Genomic DNA, 21,027 nt, shown 5'->3' with positions numbered 1-21,027 from the left:
GCTGCTGATTAGGCCAATTCACATAAATGGAATTAAAACTCTCACATATGGAGTTTGAATTTGAACCTAGGGTTCAAACCAACTCCATTTAACATGTTGCTAGTTGCATTAGCTCAAAACACAGCATATTGACATGTCATGATCATGCATCATATTGTGCATTGCATTGATTGTGTTCATTCTCTGTTGCCGGTGGTTGTCCCTTCTCGATAGACGTTGTACCGACGCTGTGATCATTGACACTGATGAAGACCCAATGATATCTTCAGAAGTGCCAGGCAAGCACAACCCCCTTGTTCATTCCGATACAAGCCCACTCTCTCGCTCCTGCTCTCTTTTACTGCATTAGGACAACAACGATTCATCTGTTGCTTGTTGCGGTAGTTGAACCCCTTATCCTCTGCATAACCTGTCATTGCCACAGTAAATAGATGAAACAAACTAGCATGAGTAGGAGTTGTTTGAGCCTTGATGTGCCTACTCATTCATGCTTGTTTGTCATGCCTGCTACTGCTTAGAGTTGAGTCAGGTCTGATTCATCGGGGGTGAATTGGAACAGTGATGAACATGTCCTACTGCGTGTGAGCTAAGTGTGTGAACACGTTTTGGTAAAGGTAGCGGTGAGAGGCCATGTAGGAGTACATGGTGGGTTGTCTCATTGAAACCGTCCTCAGGAACTGAGTTATGTGCCTGTGATCCATGAACAGCTACTACCACTCTCGGCTTCTTAATCACCCTAGTACTCTGTCCAGGAGTTGCAACTAGTTTCTGGTGTTTGTAGGTTATGTGTTGGCGGCCGTGCGTAGCGCTGACCCTAGGGGTGGGCTACGTTGCGATAGATACACCGTGGCACGGCGTACTGGGCGCCCGTTTGGTGTCTCGGGAACCCTGTTCACATCATTCGGGGCCGTATGTGGAAACCTCGGCCGGACTCCCTGCGGATGGAACCTGGATAGGCGATAAAACTGGACTAGAGACTTAGGTGTTTAGGTAGGCCGTGCCCGACACCCTCGTTGGGCTTCCGCTTGAAGGTTGCTGAGTACATGTCGTGTAAACAACGCTAAGTGGTGGGAGCGTGTGTGAAGAAGTACACCCCTGTAGGGTTATCATTATCTATTCGAATAACTGGATTCCTCGAATATGGAAACTTGGACCCCTTGCATAGTTCATAGATAAGTGAAAGTGGTTACTCTAAAACTCGCAAGATAAGTGTGAGTGCTATGGATGGCCTTCTCGTAGGGAGACGAGAGCGGATCCATAGTGGTGTATTGAATGGTGAATATGTGGACTCGTGTGCGCCACCTCAAAAGAGTTGCTTGCAGTCGTAGTTCAGGTTAGCCACTGAGTCAAAGCTAGCTTGCTGCAGTTAAACTCCACCACCCCCCCTTGTTGATACCGATACATATGTAGCTAGTTCTGATGTAAGTCTTGCTGAGAACCTTTGTACTCACGTTTGCTTAATTTATGTTTTGTAGAGAGAGACTTCAGTCTCGCTAGTAGTTCCACGTGTACTTCGACGTTAGCTTTATACCTCAGCTACGATCTTGTGCCCTCGGCAGGATCTGGTAGATAGTCAGGCTTCTTAGCCTTTTCCATTTGTAGATGTCTGTACTCAGACATGTTAAGCTTCTGCATGTGCTTGATTTGTATGCTGTGATTGTTGGGTCATGAGACCCATGTTTGTAATATCTCGCTCCTCAGAGCCTAGTGAATAAATACTTGAGTCGTAGAGTTATGTTGTGATGCCATGTTGTATTTACACATATCGAGCATATTGTGTGTATGATTGAAATGCTTGGTATGTGTGGGATCCGACAGTCTAGTTGTTTATCCTTTGCAGCCTCTCTTATGGGGAAATGTAGTCTTGTGCTTCCATGAGCCATAGTAGTCTGCTATAGCCCGATTCACCGGAGTCCTGCTAGCCCAGCACTACTGCTCAGGACACTTGACTGCCGACATGTGTTTCACTTCGTTCCTGTGTCTGTCCCTTCGGGGAAATGTCAGGCGGTGACATATGGACTCTTGCCTAGCCTACTACAGCCCGGGTTCCCGGAGTCCTATTAGCCCAGTGCTATAGCCCGGATTCACACGCTGCTGACCGACATGCTCGATGTGATTCATGTATGCCTGTGCCCATAGGTTAGTGCCGCTTTGGGTTCACGACTAGCCATGTCAGCCTGGGTTCTCTGTCATATGGATGCTAGCGATACTATCATACACGTGAGCAAAAAGGCGGAAACGGTCCCGGGCCATGGTAAGGCGACACCCGTGGGAATACCGTGCGTGAGGCCGCAAAGTGATATGAGGTGTTACCGGCTAGATCAATGTGACTTGGAATCAGGGTCCTGACAGCGTTGGTATCAGAGCCTGACTGCCTGTAGGATTACCAAGCCAAGCCGGTCGAAGTCGTGTCTAGAAATGCTTTAGTTATGTAAGGGAATTGATTGTGGAAGGGAATGTAAGGCTCTTTTTACTCCTTTACCCTATGGCCTTCTAATCTGAGTCATCCTCGTCTCTTCTACGGGGATTAAGAACTAGGCTTCTCATCTTTCTATCAGGATGACGTGTTACTAATCCATAGACTTATAGAATTGATAGTTTCAAGCCTCAGTTTCGTTCCTACTACTTCCGTATGTTGTCAGTTGATCTCGGAACCTTGATATTGTTGTTGAGTGGCTATGCCACCATTTTTGCAGGTTGTCTCAAATCTTTTGAGCAATTACAGCCGTTATGCTGTCCGAGTCATCCCAGGTTTCTAAATAGTCTGATGCATTTGCAAACCCTTTCCCCTGTTCCTGATGTCCATTTGGGCCAGATTAATCACACTACCTGTCAGTTGAGGTACTCTATTGCCTCGACATATATGTTGGAGCTATTATTATGACCCTAGGTGTTTAGGGAGTCACCTAGTAATCTAGCCATGTTTTGTGTTCCCGGTGTGATGATTCTGGCCACCATTCTCGAAAGCATCCCGTGATGCCATTTAGTTAGTAGGTATTCTACTACTGGGTTTTGAACCCGAGATTCACCCTACTTACCTCATGTTGATAGTGTTGCTAGTTCCTTCAGGATATTAGTAACCTTTGAATTAGTCCTCGAGGTCCGTGGTATATCCTTCTTCCAAATACTATGAACCGCCTATGGCAGAAGTTCTTTGAACCGTAAGATCACAACCAGAGTGCTCTTGATGAGTTCTCCATTCTTCATTGTGAATCTGCCAGCCCTACCATTCTGCATGGGTTGTCCGGAAGAAATGTTGAGCTATGCTCGACATACTAATCTATGCATCCACAACTCAAAAAATTATATGTTCCTCGAGTTGTTCCTCTTCAGTTGTATTCCGACCATCTTCTATCAGTTGATAGCCAAGAGTATGTGTGCATTTGTGTTCATCAATGCCTATAATTCTTGTGGTCCGTCAAGCCATTCTATTCTAGAATGACTAGGAGAAACAAACTCCAGTACCTCGTCCACTTCTAGGATTGGGTCAAAGTAGTTGTATTCCATAGATCAAATGCCAATTTAGTTTTTGTTCTATTCTACCTTGGGGTATTACCATCTTTATATCAGGAATGTCATGGGAATTGCACCACCTCTTATAAATTCTTGACACAGTAATACTTCTTGCCATCATTGTTCGATCCTCAGCTCCGTGTTATTATAACCGGAATGCCGACAAGTGAACCGTGATGTGTGAAAGCAAAATTCCTAGCAACTACGTTGCTTGGTAGTTAATGGACAATACTCTCATTCTTAGCGTGCTGGTAATTAAATCATCATCCTAAGATTGACGTGCTACCTAGTCCATATTTCCGGGTGCACTCATTGACCAATGAGTTAGGACTGTGATAATCCCTCGCTCCTTGATCATATCGTCTTGCCCTGAAAAGCAAGATTGTTCTCGAGCTTAATAACATATCAGTGGTTCGTGATTTTCCGAATATCTTCTCGGAGGTATCACTAGGCTGTCACCTGATCGCTATGTTGAGCTCGTGATCAAGTTGGTTTCTTGTAGCCACCCTCTTCTCCAGGAATCTGTGTTGGATACCCCTGAGCTAGTTGGTTAAGCTTAATAACAACTTGGAGAGTTGGAAGATAAAAGCTTGTCCTACCATGCTCATCCCTAAGGGATATCTTGTATCTGTGTTGAAGAAAGATAATAGCTTCATCGATTGATCCACGCGATCAATTGTCGACGCTATTGCCTTATCAATCCCTTGATTTGAGTGTGGGCTATCGTCAAATCAAATCAGAACCAACTATGTTCGTAATGTTGTCTTACTCTTGGTTGATCCCTCGAACATACACCATTACATCTTTTGGTCTGACCAATGCTATCACCGTGTTCATGATGGTGGAAGTCCAGTGATATGGAGATTCCGATGAGTTGCTGTTAAGCCCATCAGTAGCATTTTGTCTCCCCCATGATTCACGTTGAACATTACACTGGTGTTGGAAACTTTATAACCATTTCCCTCATGTCCCGATCATGAAGCATATGTCCGGTTGAAAGATGTGACTTCCTCTAATTCATGTGCATCTGATGTAAGTTGCCGCCGTGAATTTGAGAAAGTTTGTTTTTTTGCTTCCTCTGGAATCATCCCAAGTCAGTCATGCATGTGCGAAGTATTCTATGGTATGATAGACTGATCATCCACATTCTATACGTATTCCTAGCACACCAAGCCACTGATTGATTTGTTCAAGGAGAAGAAGTTTCTTCTTAAGAGTTAGACCTACGCAAGGACTTCGATATCCTCGTTGATGGTCCCCCCTAAACTCGGTAGTGTTTCATTTTAAGACTACCACGTGACCGTGCTTGTCTAGGACAGTGTGTTCACATGCTTGTAGCAGAACCAGCTCATGTTTTGGAGCTTACTAGTTCATTTCCTCGAGAATCTCACAACGTCGTCTCGTCGATTTGTGTTGCAAACCTTCATTTTCCTTTCTAGACTCGATGAGTCTGGAATATCCTGATACCAACCAGATCTGAATCTCAGGCAGATATGATAGTTGGAGCATTTTCCAAGAACTATAATATTGGTCCCTCAATAACCGGTAAGTGGATGTCGTGGCCAACACATCCAGCCGGAAGACCTATTATTGTAGTATCTCGATTGAAGAAAGTTGGCCACCTTCCCATGAGGATTTCATAGGATTTACCTCTGTAGTTAATCCTTATGGATTCTTGTGCTCCTGAAGTCCAATCTTTTACTTGATGTTCTATATATCAAACCATATCTATGAATGGGATGCACTAGCACATCAAGGAGAACATTAGAAGCGGAGTGCTATATGTCTCTCGGTCGATTATCCAGATTTTGTTTCCTTGGCCTCGCTAAGGTGAAATTTGAGAAAGTGTTATCTTCCTTTGCATCGGCATCATCCATCACCATTCATCATGGTGGTATGTTGTGTTGCCAGGGTCCTTGACACAAATATTGGTAAAACCTTGATGAACATGGAGGTGCTCAAGTTCTTGAGAGCACGCGCAAGCACCAGGTTTTACCGTTGGTGTTAACTGGGATTTGCTTCCAGTTTCCTCGGTTATGTTATAACCTTTTCAAACAATGGACTCACTCTCGACTGTTGAGTTCTTCCCCAGTTACCAGAATCATTCCCAACATTTGCATTTTGTTCCCAGCCTGCACCTCAGTAGTTGTTGTTCAGGATCATCTTCAAAAGTGGACTTACCATGGGTCCCATACATTTCCGATGATAAGCAAAAATCATCCATTGCGTTGTCTTCAACAAGATAGTCCACATCACCCATTCTAGTCGGAGTATGCCATTCTTCGAACTTCTTCAAACGATCGTTGTGATTGCCTTAGGCTGGTATAAAGAGTTTCAATGATCTCCGAATCAAAAGTAATTCTTTTTGCCACTTAATGGAATAATTCTACGCGTCACCTTCCCTGGGTTATCACACTACGAAATCATGGCAAATATCTCCTTGCTACTTTGAAATTCATGCACCATCCTTTTCAGCGTGGAATTTTTGCCTACCCAGTAGAACCTTGTCATCTACCTCTTTTCCATCACTCCTGATCTGTGTTTCATGTCTCAGCTCGAGAGATGTTACTATGTCCCATTCCATGAGTTGATCTTGTGATCATTAAGATGATCCTAAGTTGCTTGAACCTCAGGGAAGTCGATTCTTCTTAAATTCTTCCTTTCTACTCGTTGTCATGCTGGATGTAGTTCTCAAAGAAAGACGTCAAGATCAAGGTGATGCAATGAATCAACATCCTTGAGAAGGACATCTGGATTGTGAAGGTCGTGTTAGCTTTGTATCCCCTCTGTCTTCTTACCTCACATATTGAATCTCGGGACAAGATTTTTGTTTAGTAGGGGTGAGTTGTCACAGCCCTAGAGTACCTGAGTGAAATAGTTGCATCTGCACTCATGCATCATGTCTAAAATTTCTGAAAGTTGAATTGAGGTTTGTTGAAACCGTCAGAAACCAGTTCAAAATTAATCAACATTTAAATGTCTTCAAAGAAATCCAAGAAAATGTTCCTCTTAGTCTCCAAAAATATTGGCAAGAAGTAAAATTCAAACCAATGTTTTTGGTATCTCAAAAACATTTATTTTGGGCCTTTGAATTAATTCAATAACTATTTGCATTGGATATATATTCTTTATATAATTAATATATGTCCAAAAATTCTGGAACATATTATGTGGTTTAGGATATTTTAGTTCTAGTCACATATTTATTTTCAGGATTTTATAAAATGGTTCGGTGTTAAAACTAAACCCAAAACCATTGCAGAAAAATAGAAAACTGAAACAATTTAGAAAACAGAGAAGAGAGAGAGCTTACCTGGGCCAACTCGCCTGTGCAACCACCTGGCGGCCCAAGTGGCCGGCCCAGCCCACCTGGCCCTCCCTTGTCGTCTTCCTCCACGCGCCAGTACATAGCGCGCGTGACCGAGGCACGCCGGCACGCGCCCGGCCACCTCCTGCTTCCTGCCGCTTCCCCCTCATCACCTGGACATCTCCAACGCCGCCACGCACGCCCCTGTAACCCCCTCGCACTCTCCCTCGCTCATCCCCCTCCTCCGTTCTCTTACGCGCAACCGCCGAGCATAGCCGTCGCCGCCGACGCGCACCGCCGTGGCCACAGCCACTGCCTCGCCTCGCCAATGCGCTCAGAGGCTCCGCCTCGACCCCCTCTTCCTCCTCACCGAGCCACGCCCCGCGGGAGCCCCTACAACGCCGCCATCAGCTCCATCTTCTTCCTCAGACTCCGGCGATCGCCGTCGCCACTCCGTCGTCTCTAGAGCCTTCCCTGAGCTGCCGACCCATCCATGCAATGCACTGTGAGCCTCTGAGCCATTTCCCCTACTCCCGTGCGCTAATTCGAGCTCTAGCTCTCATTTCCGTCGAGACCGAGACCTCGCCGGCGCCGGCCATGTCGCCGTCATCGTTTTGGCCGTCCTCCGTCCAAACCAAGCACGTCACCGCACTCAGCGCGTCACCTCGGGGCTGTAGCAACCACCCGTTCCTCTTGTCGTGCCCTGCGGCGTCAGAACGGTCGACGTCCGAACTCCGGCCGCCACGGACGTGCTTGTCACCGTTGTCTCCGGCTGCCCCAGCAGCTGCCACCACCACCGTTGGACGCGCCGCCTCGCGGGCGTTCCAACGAGCCCAACCCCGCCTCCTCTCGTTGCCGGAATCGGCCGGCCGGAGTACCTCCGCCGTCGGCTGTGGTCGCCGGTGACTAACCGCGGGCGTAACCAGCCATTAGGGCCTAAGCACCCTGGTAATTACCCCCCTGCAGTCAATGATAGCCGGGCCCCACCGCATTACTAACCGGCTAACCAAATAGTTTAAGGATAATCTAATTACCATGGGGCCACCTGTCAGTTTTGACTACGCTGACGTGGCCGTTGACCGGGCCCACCTGTAAGTGACCCTGGCCAGCACCGTGTCACTGACCAGTGGGACCCACTGGTCAGTTTTGACCCCGGCTGGCCCATTGACTCGCTAACGCAGTGCTGCCGTCATGCTGACGCAATTAATCTTTTCCTGGGTTTAAATAATTTAGAAAATTCCAGAAAATTACCTAAACTTCAAAAAAATCATAGAAAATCAACCGTAGCTCCAAATGAAATAAATTATATATGAAAAATTATCAGAAAAATTCAAGGAATCTGTTTATGGCATTTTCATGCATGTTAGAACAACTTATGGCTGCTGATTAGGCCAATTCACATAAATGGAATTAAAACTCTCACATATGCAGCTTGAATTTGAACCTAGGGTTCAAACCAACTCCATTTAACATGTTGCTAGTTGCATTAGCTCAAAACACAGCATATTGACATGTCATGATCATGCATCATATTGTGCATTGCATTGATTTGTTCATTCTCTGTTGCCGGTGGTTGTCCCTTCTCGATAGACGATGTACCGACGCTGTGATCGTTGACACTGATGAAGACCCAATGATATCTTCAGAAGTGCCAGGCAAGCACAACCCCCTTGTTCATCCGATACAAGCCCACTCTCTCACTCCTGCTCTCTTTTACTGCATTAGGACAACAATGATTCATCTGTTACTTGTTGCGGTAGTTGAACCCCTTATCGTCTGCATGACCTGTCATTGCCACAATAAATAGATGAAACCCACTAGCATGAGTAGGAGTTGTTTGAGCCCTGATGTGCCTACTCATTCATGCTTGTTTGTCATCCCTGCTACTGCTTAGAGTTGAGTCAGGTCTGATTCATCGGGGGTGAATTGGAATAGTGATGAACATGTCCTACTGTGTGTGAGCTAAGTGTGTGAACACGTTTTGGTAAAGGTAGCGGTGAGAGGCCATGTAGGAGTACATGGTGGGTTGTCTCATTGAAACCGTCCTCAGGAACTGAGTTCTATGCCTGTGATCCATGAACAGCTACTACCACTCATTGGGATCCTTAATTGACCCTCTCTGCTTCTTAATCACCCTAGTACTCTGTCCATCGTAGGTTATGTGTTGGCGGCCGTGCGTAGTGCTGACCCTAGGGGTGGGCTATGTTGCGGTAGATACACCATGGCACGGTGTACCGGGCGCCCGTTTGGTGTCTCGGGAACCCTGTTCACATCGTTCGGGGCCGTATGTGGAAACCTCGGCCGGACTCCCTGCGGATGGAACCTAGATAGGCGATAAACCTGGACTAGAGACTTAGGTGTTTAGGTAGGCCGTGGCCGACACCCTCGTTGGGCTTCCGCTTGAAGGTTGTCGAGTACATGTCGTGTAAACGACGGTAAGTGGTGGGAGCGTGTGTGAAGAAGTACACCCCTGCAGGGTTATCATTATCTATTCGAATAGCCGGATTCCTCGGATATGGAAACTTGGACCCCTTGCATAGTTCATAGATAAGTGAAAGTGATTACTCTAAAACTCGCAAGATAAGTGTGAGTGCTATGGATGGCCTTCTCGTAGGGAGACGAGAGAGGATCCATAGTGGTGTATTGAATGGTGAATATGTGGACTCGTGTGCGCCACCTCAAAAGAGTTGCTTGCAGTCGTAGTTCAGGTTAGCCACTGAGTCAAAGCTGGCTTGCTGCAGTTAAACTCCACCACCCCCCCTTGTTGATACCGATGCATATGTAGCTAGTTCTGATGTAAGTCTTGCTGAGTACCTTTGTACTCACGTTTGCTTAATTTATGTTTTGCAGAGAGAGACTTCAGTCTCGCTAGTAGTTCCGCGTGGACTTCGACGTTAGCTTGATACCTCAGCTACAATCTTGTGCCCTCGGCAGGATCTGGTAGATAGTCAGGCTTCTTAGCCTTTTCCATTTGTAGATGTCTGCACTCAGACATGTTAAGCTTCTGCATGTGCTTGATTTGTATGCTGTGATTGTTGGGTCATGAGACCCATGTTTGTAATATCTCGCTCCTCGGAGCCTAGTGAATAAATACTTGAGTCGTAGAGTTATGTTGTGATGCCATGTTGTATTTACACATATCGAGCATATTGTGTGTATGATTGAAATGCTTGGTATGTGTGGGATCCGACAATCTTGTTGTTTATCCTTGGCAGCCTCTCTTATGGGGAAATGTAGTCTTGTGCTTCCATGAGCCATAGTAGTCTGCTATAGCCCGGTTCACCGGAGTCCTGCTAGCCCAGCACTACTGCTCAGGACACTTGACTAGCCGACATGTGTTTCACTTCGTTCCTGTGTCTGTCCCTTTGGGGAAATGTCAGGCGGTGACATCCGGAGTCCTGCCTAGCCTGCTACAGCCCAGGTTCCCGGAGTCCTATTAGCCCAGTGCTACAGCCCGGATTCACACGCTGCTGACCAACATGCTCGATGTGATTCATGTATGCCTGTCCCCATAGGTTAGTGCCGCTTTGGGTTCACGACTAGCCATGTCGGCCCGGGTTCTCTGTCATATGGATGCTAGCGACACTATCATATACTTGAGCCAAAAGGCGCAAACGGTCCTAGGCCATGGTAAGGCGACACCCGTGGGGGTACCGTGCGTGAGGCCGCAAAGTGATATGAGGTGTTAGCGGCTAGATCAATGTGACTTGGAATCGGGGTCCTGACACTGAGGACGATAATATGTCTATTATTCTTGGAAGAACCTTTTTGAATACTACAGGGGCTGTTATTGATTGCACTAAAGGCAATGTCACTTTTCATGTTAATGGTAATGAGCATACGGTACAGTTTCCGAGGAAACAACATCAAGTTCATAGTATCAACTCTATTGGAAAAATTCCATCGATTATATTTGGAGGTTTCGAATTTCCCCTTCCTACTGTCAAGAAGAAATATGATATTCTTATTACTGGGGATGTGCATATCCCCGTTGAGGTGACATAGTGTTATTCGAAATTTCTCCGGTTCAATATTTTTCGGAGTGAGTTTGTTAACAAGACCTGATCAACCTTGTTAGTGGATTCCTTTTGATGAGCACGAGACGGATGAAACTAGAAGGCACAACCTTCTATACCCCACTTTTACTTTCTGTTACTTATATTAAATAAAATAAAAATAAGTATTTTTCTGTCTGTTATTTGATTATTCATGCAATATAAAAATACCCCAAAAATAAAAGTTCTCCAAATGCCCTGAAATTTAAATATGATTTTGTCTAGAATATTTGAGAATATTTGGCACTGAGAACACGGCAGGGGGGTCATCCACCTGGCCACGAGGGTGGAGGGCGCGCCCTACCCCCCTGGGCGCGCCGCCTGCCTCGTGGGCCCACGGTGGCCCTCCTCCACTTATCCTTTCACCCACACACTCCTTCTTCCTCCCACAAACATGAATAACCTGCTCAAACCCGAGTCCAAGCTCGTTTTGCTGCCATTTTTGATCTCCTTGCTCAAAGCACCTCTCACAAAACTGCTTGGGGACATTGTTCCTTGGTATGTGACTCCTCGATTGGTCCAATTAGTTTTTGTTCTAGTGCTTTATTCATTGCAAATTTGTGCTGCCTAGGCGACCATGTTCTTGAGCTTGCATGTCAAATTTATAAGGTTCCATGTAGTTTTGATGCATGATATAGGCTCTAGGCACTTGTAGGAGTAGTTGCTATCAATATTATTGAGTTTGGTTTAGTTTTATTTTGAAGTTACTAAAAATTTTAGAATTTTTCGGAAAATAATGAAGAGTCTTTTAAGGGGCTCATCGAGCCGAAGCTCGACGGAAAAGGCACAGAAGCCCAAGTATAATCTGCATCGCACCACGGAGGTTCGGTCGTGTGAATGGCCGTCCGATGATTTCTTGAGAGCAGCCGGGATTTATGAAGATTTTTATGAATTGGCTAAGAATGCAGGCCTCACCGCTTTCCTCCACGACCAGCGCGATTAGTATCTCCTACTCAAAAATATCTTTGTGCAAAACTTTCATTTCCATTCTATGAGCTCACCACCTACGATGGAGTTTTATTTATATGATGAGCATAAGGAGATGTCACTTTATGATTTTTGTTGGGTTTGTTTGGTCCCTTTCGAGGGCATGACAGAGGAACCACATCGCAGCGATGTGGATGGGTTTATTGATATCATCACTATAGGGGAAACAAGGAAGGTTTCCGATGCACGAATCACTAGCATACATTTTCCTGTTTTACGCTATTTTGCATTATTTTCTAGTCGTTGCTTAATTGGTCGCGAAAACTATGGAAACCTTAGTGTTCCTGATATTATTATATTGCTCCATGATTTATTCAGTGATAACTCTGTTAGTATGGGTGGCATTATTGCTAAACGGTTAAGTCTGAACCATACAAAGGGCCCCATCTTTGGAGGCATCTATGCTTCACGCCTAGCTGCATATTTTAAGATACCTATTAGGCATTATGAGAAGGAAGAAAAAGTGATGCCTCGTGTTTATTTAGATTATAAGAGTATGGTGGCACATGATTTTATTGTTAAGAATAGGGAAGGAGAGCTTAAATACAAATTGTTCTTTGATAGACATCATCCTTAGACTATTACCCTGCCTGCTCCTTCCTTGTTTAATTTATCTGCAGGCCAGTACCTTGTTCCGTTAGAGGCTATTCACGCCTATCGGAACCCTACATCAGCCACAGAGCCAGAGCCAGAACCACAAGTTGATCCTCCACGACAGCCTAATTACCACTGGGATTCGGAGATGATTGCTAACCAGTGGCAATCGGAGTCTTCTTCTTCGCAGTACGACCGCAACTATTATTATGGATATCCGCCAGGCCAGCCATGGCCATAGAGCAACTTAGGCCAAAATCCTAAGCTTAGGGGGAGTACGTATTTCCCACCGACATTACATTTATGTTCACACACTCATTGCTAGATGTCGGTGCTCATACTTTTTCATTGTATCATCCATGCTAGTTTATTTCCCTTTTTAAGCTTTCTTCTTGTGTGTTTAATAAACCTTAAGAAAAACCAAAAAAATTTGTTGTAGCTTTTAGCTATTTTTAATTTCCATGCTTGTAGTAGTAATTAAAAAGAAAATCCAAGAAGATTTCCTGTTCTTATTTTACTTGTTGGGAGCTTTCCCGTGTAAATAGTTTTATTTCTTTTATTTTCTTTGGGGGTCGATAGGAGAAGACCATGATTAAATTGTTGAAGTGGCTCTTATATGCATAATTGTTGATCTAACAAAAGAGCCTATATTTCCTTGTCTTCTCCTGTTTATTGAATGCTTGCAGATTCCAGCTTAGTCCAATGCACGCGCACTATTATTATTCATAGCATTCGGTCGTGCAAGTGAAAGGCAATTATGACGATATATGATGGACTGACTGAGATGAGAAAGGCTGGTATGAACTCGATCTCTTTTGTTTTTGTAAATATGATTAGCTCATTGTTCCTGATTCGGCCTATTATGAATAAACATGTTTGCAATGACAACCAGAGATCATAGTTTCTTGTGCCATGCTTGATTAGCTGGGAGCTTATAATGGTTTACCTTGCGTGCTAACATGTTATTAAAATGGTTATGACGTGGTATGATAGTGTGGTATCCTCCTCTGAATGATTTAAGTGACTTGACTTAGCACAAGTTCACGCATGTAGTTGAAACAAAATCAACATAGCCGTCACAATATTTATGTTCATGGTGGATTATATCCTACTCATGCTTGCATTCGGTGTTGATTAATTTTAATGCATGTTCATGACTATTGTCGCTCTCTAGCTGGTCGCTTCCCAGTCTTTTGCTAGCCTTCACTTGTACTAAGCGGGAATACTGCTTGTGCATTGAACTCCATAAACCCCAAAGTTATTCCATATGAGTCCACCATACCTACCTATATACGGTATCTATCTGCCGTTCCAAGTAAATTTGTATGTGCCAAACTCTAAACCTTCAAATAAATATCCTGTTTTGTTTGCTCGAATAGCTCATGTATCAACTAGGGTTGTTCATATCTTCCATGTTAGGCGGGTTATTCTCAAGAGGAGTGGACTCCGCTCCTCACTCACGAGAAAGTGGCTGGTCACTAGGATGCCTTGTCCCATGCTTTATGCAAATCAAATCAAAATAATTGCAAACAAAACTCCCCCTGGGACTCTTGTTAGTTGGAGGCACTCGTTGTTTCGAGCAAGCCATGGATTGATGCTTGTTGGTGGAGGGGGAGTATAAACTTTACCATTCTGTTTGGGAACCGCCTATAATGTGTGTAGCATGGAAGATATCGCCATCTCTTGGTTGTTATGTTGACAATGAAAGTATACCACTCAAATATTATTCACCTCTATTTCAAAACCGAGCTCTCGCACCTCTACAAATCCCTGTTTCCCTCTACAAAGGTCCTATCTATTTACTTTTATGCTGAGTCATCATCTTCTTATTAAAAAGCACCAGTTGGAGAGCACCGTTGTCATTTGCATTCATTATTGTTAGTTTACATTGGGTATGACTTTACTGGATCTGTTTTACCATGAATTACAATGTCTAGTCAGTCCTTGATCTTTAAAGGTGCTCTGCATTTATGTTTTGCGGTCTCAGAAAGGGCTAGCGAGATACCATCTTGTTATATCATATTCTGATTGTTTTGAGAAAGTGTTGTCATCCGAGATTTATTATTATTACTCGCTAGTTGATTATGCCATTGATATGAGTAAACTTGAGACCTAAGCGTTATTGTGAATGTGGTTAGTTATAATATTTGCTGAAAACTTGAATGTTGGCTTTACATATTTACAACAACAAGAGCAAACATAGTTTGTAAAAAATTTTATTTATCACTTTCAGTTTATCAACTAAATTGCTTGAGGACAAGCAAAGGTTTAAGCTTGGGGGAGTTGATACATCTCCATCGTATCTACTTTTCCAAACACTTTTGCCCTTGTTTTGGACTCTAACTTGCATGATTTGAATGGAACTAACCCGGACTAACGCTGTTTTCAGCAGAATTGCTATGGTGTTATTTATGTGCAGAAACGAAAGTTCTCGGAATGACCTAAAACTTCACGGAACAACTTTTCGGAAAATATAAAAAATCCTTGCAAAAGATGAAGGCCAGGGGGGCCACCACCTGTCAACGAGGGCGGGGGGGCGCGCCCCCTGCCTTGTGGGCCCCCTGGAGCTCCTCCGACCTCAAGACCAACTCTATATATTTGCTTTCGGGGAGAAAAAAATCAGAGAGAAGAAATCATCGCGTTTGACGATACGGAGCCGCCGCCAAGCCCTAAAACCTCTTGGGAGGGGTGATCTGGAGTCTGTTCGGGGCACCGGAGAGGGGAATCTGTCACCATCATCATCATCAACCATCCTCCATCACCAATTTCATGATGCTCACCCCCGTGCGTGAGTAATTCCATCGTAGGCTTGCTAGACGGTGATGGGTTGGATGGGATGTATCATGTAATCGAGTTAGTTTTGTTAGGGTTTGATCCCTAGTATCCACTATGTTCTGAGATTGATGTTGCTATGACTTTCCTATGCTTAATGCTTGTCACTAGGGCCCGAGTGCCATGATTTCAGATCTGAACCTATTATGTTTTCATCAATATATGAGAGTTCTTGATCCTATCTTGCAAGTCTATAGTCATCTATTATGTGTTATGATCCGTTAACCCCGAAGTGATAATAATCGGGATACTTATCGGCGATGACCGTAGTTTGAGGAGTTCATGTATTCACTATGTGTTAATGCTTTGTTCCGGTACTCTATTAAAAGGAGGCCTTAATATCCCTTAGTTTCCGTAAGGACCCCGCTGCCACGGGAGGGTAGGACAAAAGATGTCATGCAAGTTCTTTTCCATAAGCACGTATGACTATATTCGGTATACATGCCTACATTACATTGATGAACTGGAGCTAGTTCTGTGTCACCCTAGGTTATGACTGTTACATAATGAACCACATCCGGCATAATTCTCCATCACTGATCCATTGCCTACGAGTTTACCACATATTGTTCTTCGCTTATTTTCTTTTCCGTTGCTATTGCTATCATCACTACAAAATACCAAAAACATTACTTTTGCTAATGTTACCTTTTGCTACCGTTACCACTACTATCATATTACTTTGTTACTAAATACTTTGTTGTAGATACTAAGTTTCTAGGTGTGGTTGAATTTACAACTCAACTGCTAATACTTGAGAATATTCTTTGGCTCCCGTTTTGTCGAATAGATAATTTTGTGTTGAATACTCTACCTTCGAAAAATGTTGTGATCCCCTATGCTTGTGGGTTATCAGCAGCTCAAGTGTCGAGGTGCACATGTAGAGCGGTGGTCCGGGGGCGTCGTCCTTCGGGGCCTCTGACCCCCCTCCTGAGGCATCGGTTGCTGAGGAGATGCGGCAAGTGGCTCCCAAGGATGAGGCTCCAGGAGCCTCGGGAGGTTGCAGCGAGAAGGCGCCGGGCTGTTCGCCACGACCGGGCTCCCCTGAAGCCATCCCGATCAGTTCTTCTTCGGCTCCACAGTGCACCGGCCGTCACGTCCAGCGCTTCGGTCATCTTTGTGTGGACTTCGAGGAGCTCCGCAAGAGGAAGGGGTCCCCCAGCGGCAGCAATATCTTCGGGCCGTTGAAGCGACAGAAGTACATCGCCATTGATGCGTAAGCATCTTATTGACGTGGCTTCTTGCGTGCGGTCTTCTTATTCTGATGTCAGTCCTTCAGGGATCCTTCTGCTGAAGCTATTGCATCTTCCGAGAGGCTGCCTCCTCCTTCATCAACTCCCCCATCGGCCTTGAGCGTTCCTGGCCTGCCTACCGCCCCTGGAGCAGGGTCGGTCGGGGGAGCATCCTCGCCTTCGTGGCACGTTGAGTCCGCGGTTTGGCTGCCCCTCCCCCATGGTCTGGCGTGGAGCTTGGCGGGCGTGCCCAGGGCTCCTCCTTTGCTCATGGACAGCAGCTAGTTGACTTCGATCTCCGGTTCCTCTTCAAGCAGCGAGCCCCGATCAGCTCAAGCTCCTCGCAAGGACGGGTTGTCGTCAGGCACGACATCAGCCCCCAGCCCCGAGCCGGGAGGTGGCGTGCCACTTGATGCTCCGCCCGCTTCCCCCGAGGTAGAGGACGAGGTGGGTCGAGCGTTCGAGCTCGAGCACAGGCGGAGCGTAGTTCGTCATGAGATCTTCCAGGAGGCGATGGGCGTGATGAGCCGCCTCGGTGAAGAGCTTGCTGGTGTCGATTCGCGTCTTGAAGTTCAAGGTCTCTGGCTGGTGGAGGAGCGGCACAAGCTGAGGGTGGCCATCAACCTCGGTCGCTATCAGCGCGACCTCGAGAATGTGAAGGCCGAGGCGTCCCTTAATATCTCCAATGAAGCCCGCTCGCGAGCCTTGGAAGAGGCTCGCGAGGCCGATCGCTGTCTCCAGGCTGCGGAAGAGTGCGCGTGGGGGCTCCAAGCATGGACCGCGTCCCTTGAGAAGAAGCTGGAGGCACGCGGGGCCGCTCTTGCTTCACTGAGGGGGACGCCCGCGGAGGAAGAGGTGGTCCGGAAGCGCGAGGAGGCATTGGCCCTGGAAGCCGTGGAGCGCAGCCTCGATCTCGAGCAACTGGAGACGAGGGAGCATCAAGTTGCTCAGGCGAAAGATGCCGTCGGGGCCCGTGAGGCCGGAGTCGAGGAGGAGATCAATCGCCGGGTGGCCGAGGTTCGCAAAGATCTGGATGGCAGGTACGACTTGGAGCTGAAGCTCACGGGTCTGGAGCATGTGGGCAGGGCCGCCACCCTCAGGCCTAGGTTGGATGAGGCCGAGAGGCGTGCGGAGGCCACAACCGCCTCCCTATTTATGGCGCTGGGGGAATTAGCCTCCGCCAACGCCGAGCTGCTTTCCCTCCGGAAAAGAGTTGATGATGTCGAGGCCGTCGCACGGCAAAACAGGGAGGAAGTGCTCCACCGTCGGACGCTAGAGCGCGAGCATGCTCATATGCTTCAAGACCTCCGGAACAAGGCCAACACATCCCTGGGTTACATCTGCGACGAGAACACCCCGGCCCCTCACTCGAATGACTATGCCTGCCACCTGACCTTCTTCACCGAGGTGGTGATGTGCCTGGAGGCTCGATCCACTAGAGCGCTCCAGCTTGTGGAGGAGAGGGGTCGTGGCCTGCTTCAGCGCGCCTTCTCTCGTGTCTTCAGCCACCTTTTGAATGTTGACCCCAACTTCGATTTTGACGCTGCCATTGCTCCCATACCCACGGCTGTCTGGGGCGACCTGGCGCGTTGGGTAGAGGACAATGTGGACGCGTTGGTCAGGGCCTTCACCTCGGAGGATGATGCGGTGGTGGTCATCGCAGACGAAGGCGACATGGTCGATGACGGCGATGGGGGCGTCGCTGATGGCGGCGACGATACCGACGAAGATGACGACGACGCGAGTGACGCGTCCGCGGGTGATGCAGCGAGTGATATTTCTGGCTGATCCCATGTTCTCCTGTTGTTTCATCCTGCACGCAAAACTCGGGCGTGGCCCTTGGAAGACTTGTAAGAGAATTTTGAGAGGGGAAGACCCTCATGTAAGCAAATTGCAGTTTTTACTTTTCTATGTGATGTGGGTATGTGTCCTCGTGAACTCGTGAAGCCGAGGCCGAGCTTCCCGTCGTGGTTTACCTTAGTTAGCGGCAGCTTTGGGCTAGGTCGTGACGAGCTTCTGAGAATCCTGTGGAGCTTATCGCCTCGTCTAAGGGGGCCCCTCAAGAGGTGAGCGCCAGCCGCAGCGCTGGCGCGTGCTTGATGAGCGTGCGCTTTGCACGGTCCGGCTTGTGAGGAGCTTGCGAGGGAAGGGCGATGGACATGAGTCCCAAACCAAACGAGATCCAGAAGGCGAGAAATGGCTCGAACGAGAAAAGGCACCCCCCGCACGCATCGATAAAAATTCAGCTTCAACTTAAATAAAGATCCAGAAAGCAAAGCCACAGAAAGAGAGAACCAAAGCAAAAGGCCGTGTTCAGCACCTAATCTAGTCTTCGGGTCTTCAAGTCTTCTCACCAGCGCAGAGCTAAGTGCTGCCACTAGGCGTGGGAGGGAGCCCCAGGGCCTGAGGCCGATGCTCCTGAGACTCCAGGGCGGCGAGCTTCACAGGCACAACTCATTATTACGTGAGAGTGTCACAGGCAGCGAGCTTCACGGGCATTGGGCCTTCTTCACAGGTACCGGCCTTGCTTCATATCGCCAGACGAGGGCCCTGCCTTGCGCCACCCTCGACCTCCTTTGAGCCGACCGGTCACCAGGACGACACAAAAGAGGGAAAGGGGACGCCAGCGGTTCCCTCTGCGACCACGGGTCCTCTGCCGGGGGAAGGGTCATCGAAGCCTCCCCGGTAGAGGGCCTGTGTCCCCTGGTTTCGCGCGCCTTGGGGAGGGGCCTGGCTCCCGGCCCCTCTCCTGCAGCCCCCAACGCGATCCTCCCGCTGCCAGGGGGCCGTCGAGCTGGGGCCGCCTGCCGCTGCGGTGACCTGCTCCTCCTGTGAATCATGGTTAGCGTAAGCTTGGTCCTGAGGGATTAGGGGTACCATGTAGTGGTCGTCGCACACGCGGTCGTGGTGGTTCCCTGATAGCTCCTGGAAGGCTTCGACTCCTAGCGTCCCTTCTTCCCAATCTTCTCCAACGAACCAGCCCGGGTCATCCTCCAGCGTGTACTCCTGGTCCGTCATGCGGGGCACGTAGGCTTCTGGGGCTGTTACCATGAACACCTCGCCGTGGTGCCCCACACTCCATGTCGCCTGGCCCAGCATGACGTCCTAGGGGTGATAGCGTGGCATCCCACTTGGGCCTTGGAAGGCGACGCTTGTGCCCATGCTTGTCGCGGGCGGTAAGGGGGTGGTAGAGCCCCCGGCGCCGCCGGCCATGCTGGTGTTGACGAAGCCCCCTGACGCGCCTGATGGTGCATGGTGGCGGCGTGGCCCGCCGAGAATCCCCTAACGGCCTGAGGAGGAAGCTGATGGCAGAAGCGCGGGGCTCCCGAGACCGGCGCGTCCAGCAGCTCGGCGACGCGTTCCAGCAGTGTGTCCCGGCCGCTTTCCATCAGCCGGCACCGGAGCAGCTCCCTTGCCACGGTGAGTGCTGCCGGCGTGTTTGCCTATTCCCACCATGAGTGCGGCGCGTCGCTGCGACGTGGCTTGCTGCTCTGGAAACAGCCTGCACTTGCTGTGGAGTGAGGGTAGATGACGCCCCGCCACGTCGCCCACGCCCCGCCGGATTGGACGGCGCTTGTGGCGCCTGGAACGCGGGGTTGAGGTCTTCATAGGAGGGCAGCGCCGACCGGGCTGGCTAGGCTGCCCAGCGGTCGGAGTCAGCTCTTGGGTCGTTGGACATCGCGGCTACGGAGCGTCTGCAAGTCGATTGTTGGAGAAGAAGCTCCGGTGCACCCCTAACTGGCGTGCCCAATGTCGAATGTGGGGTTCTGGCAAACCCTTGAGGTTCGAACACTGGGGTGCGCGCGAAGTCTTTTCCTCCCACCGATCTACGCCCTAGCTCACTAAGATCTCGCGGACGAACTCGACGAACTCGCAACACAGAAAGACACGAGATTTATACTGGTTCGGGCCACTGTTGTGGTGTAATACCCTACTTCAGTGTGGTGGTGGTGGATTGCCTCTTGGGCTGATGATGAACAATACAAGGGGAAGAACAGCCTCCTGAGGTTGAGGTGTTCTTGTGCTTGGATAACTTGTCTGGGTGAGAGTGGACCGAATCCGTCCTCCTTCTCTCCCCCCCCCCTCTCTCTCTCTCTATCTCTCCTTTCCTCTCCCTGTATGGTGGTGGCTAACTCTCTTTATATAGGCCCTGGTCCTCTTCCCAAATACTGAGCGGGAAGGGAGCCAACAAAGGCGGGCAAATTTGAAGGGGGACAGCTAGTACAAGCCATCCTGACAAAAGGTGGTCTCCACCTGCGAAAGGCTCTGGTGGTGACGCCGTCCTTTGCTCCACTATGACCTCCGTCTTGCCGTCCTTCTGGTCTTGGTCTTGTTGCACCAAAATAGCAACCTTTGCCTGATGCCTCGGTACTCCTCGCCTGCGCTGGTTTCCTTAGCACCAAAGAGGAAACAAGGACGCTGCGTGTACTGGCGCCCACTTGGTGTCGATCGTCATGGCTCATGTCACGAGAGCCTCATGAGGTTTGCCTTGCCTTGACATCTCCGC

Source organism: Triticum dicoccoides, chromosome 1A, assembly GCF_002162155.2.
Source record: "Triticum dicoccoides isolate Atlit2015 ecotype Zavitan chromosome 1A, WEW_v2.0, whole genome shotgun sequence".
Taxonomy (NCBI): Eukaryota; Viridiplantae; Streptophyta; class Magnoliopsida; order Poales; family Poaceae; genus Triticum; species Triticum dicoccoides.
Note: the sequence above shows the minus strand (reverse complement) of the source record.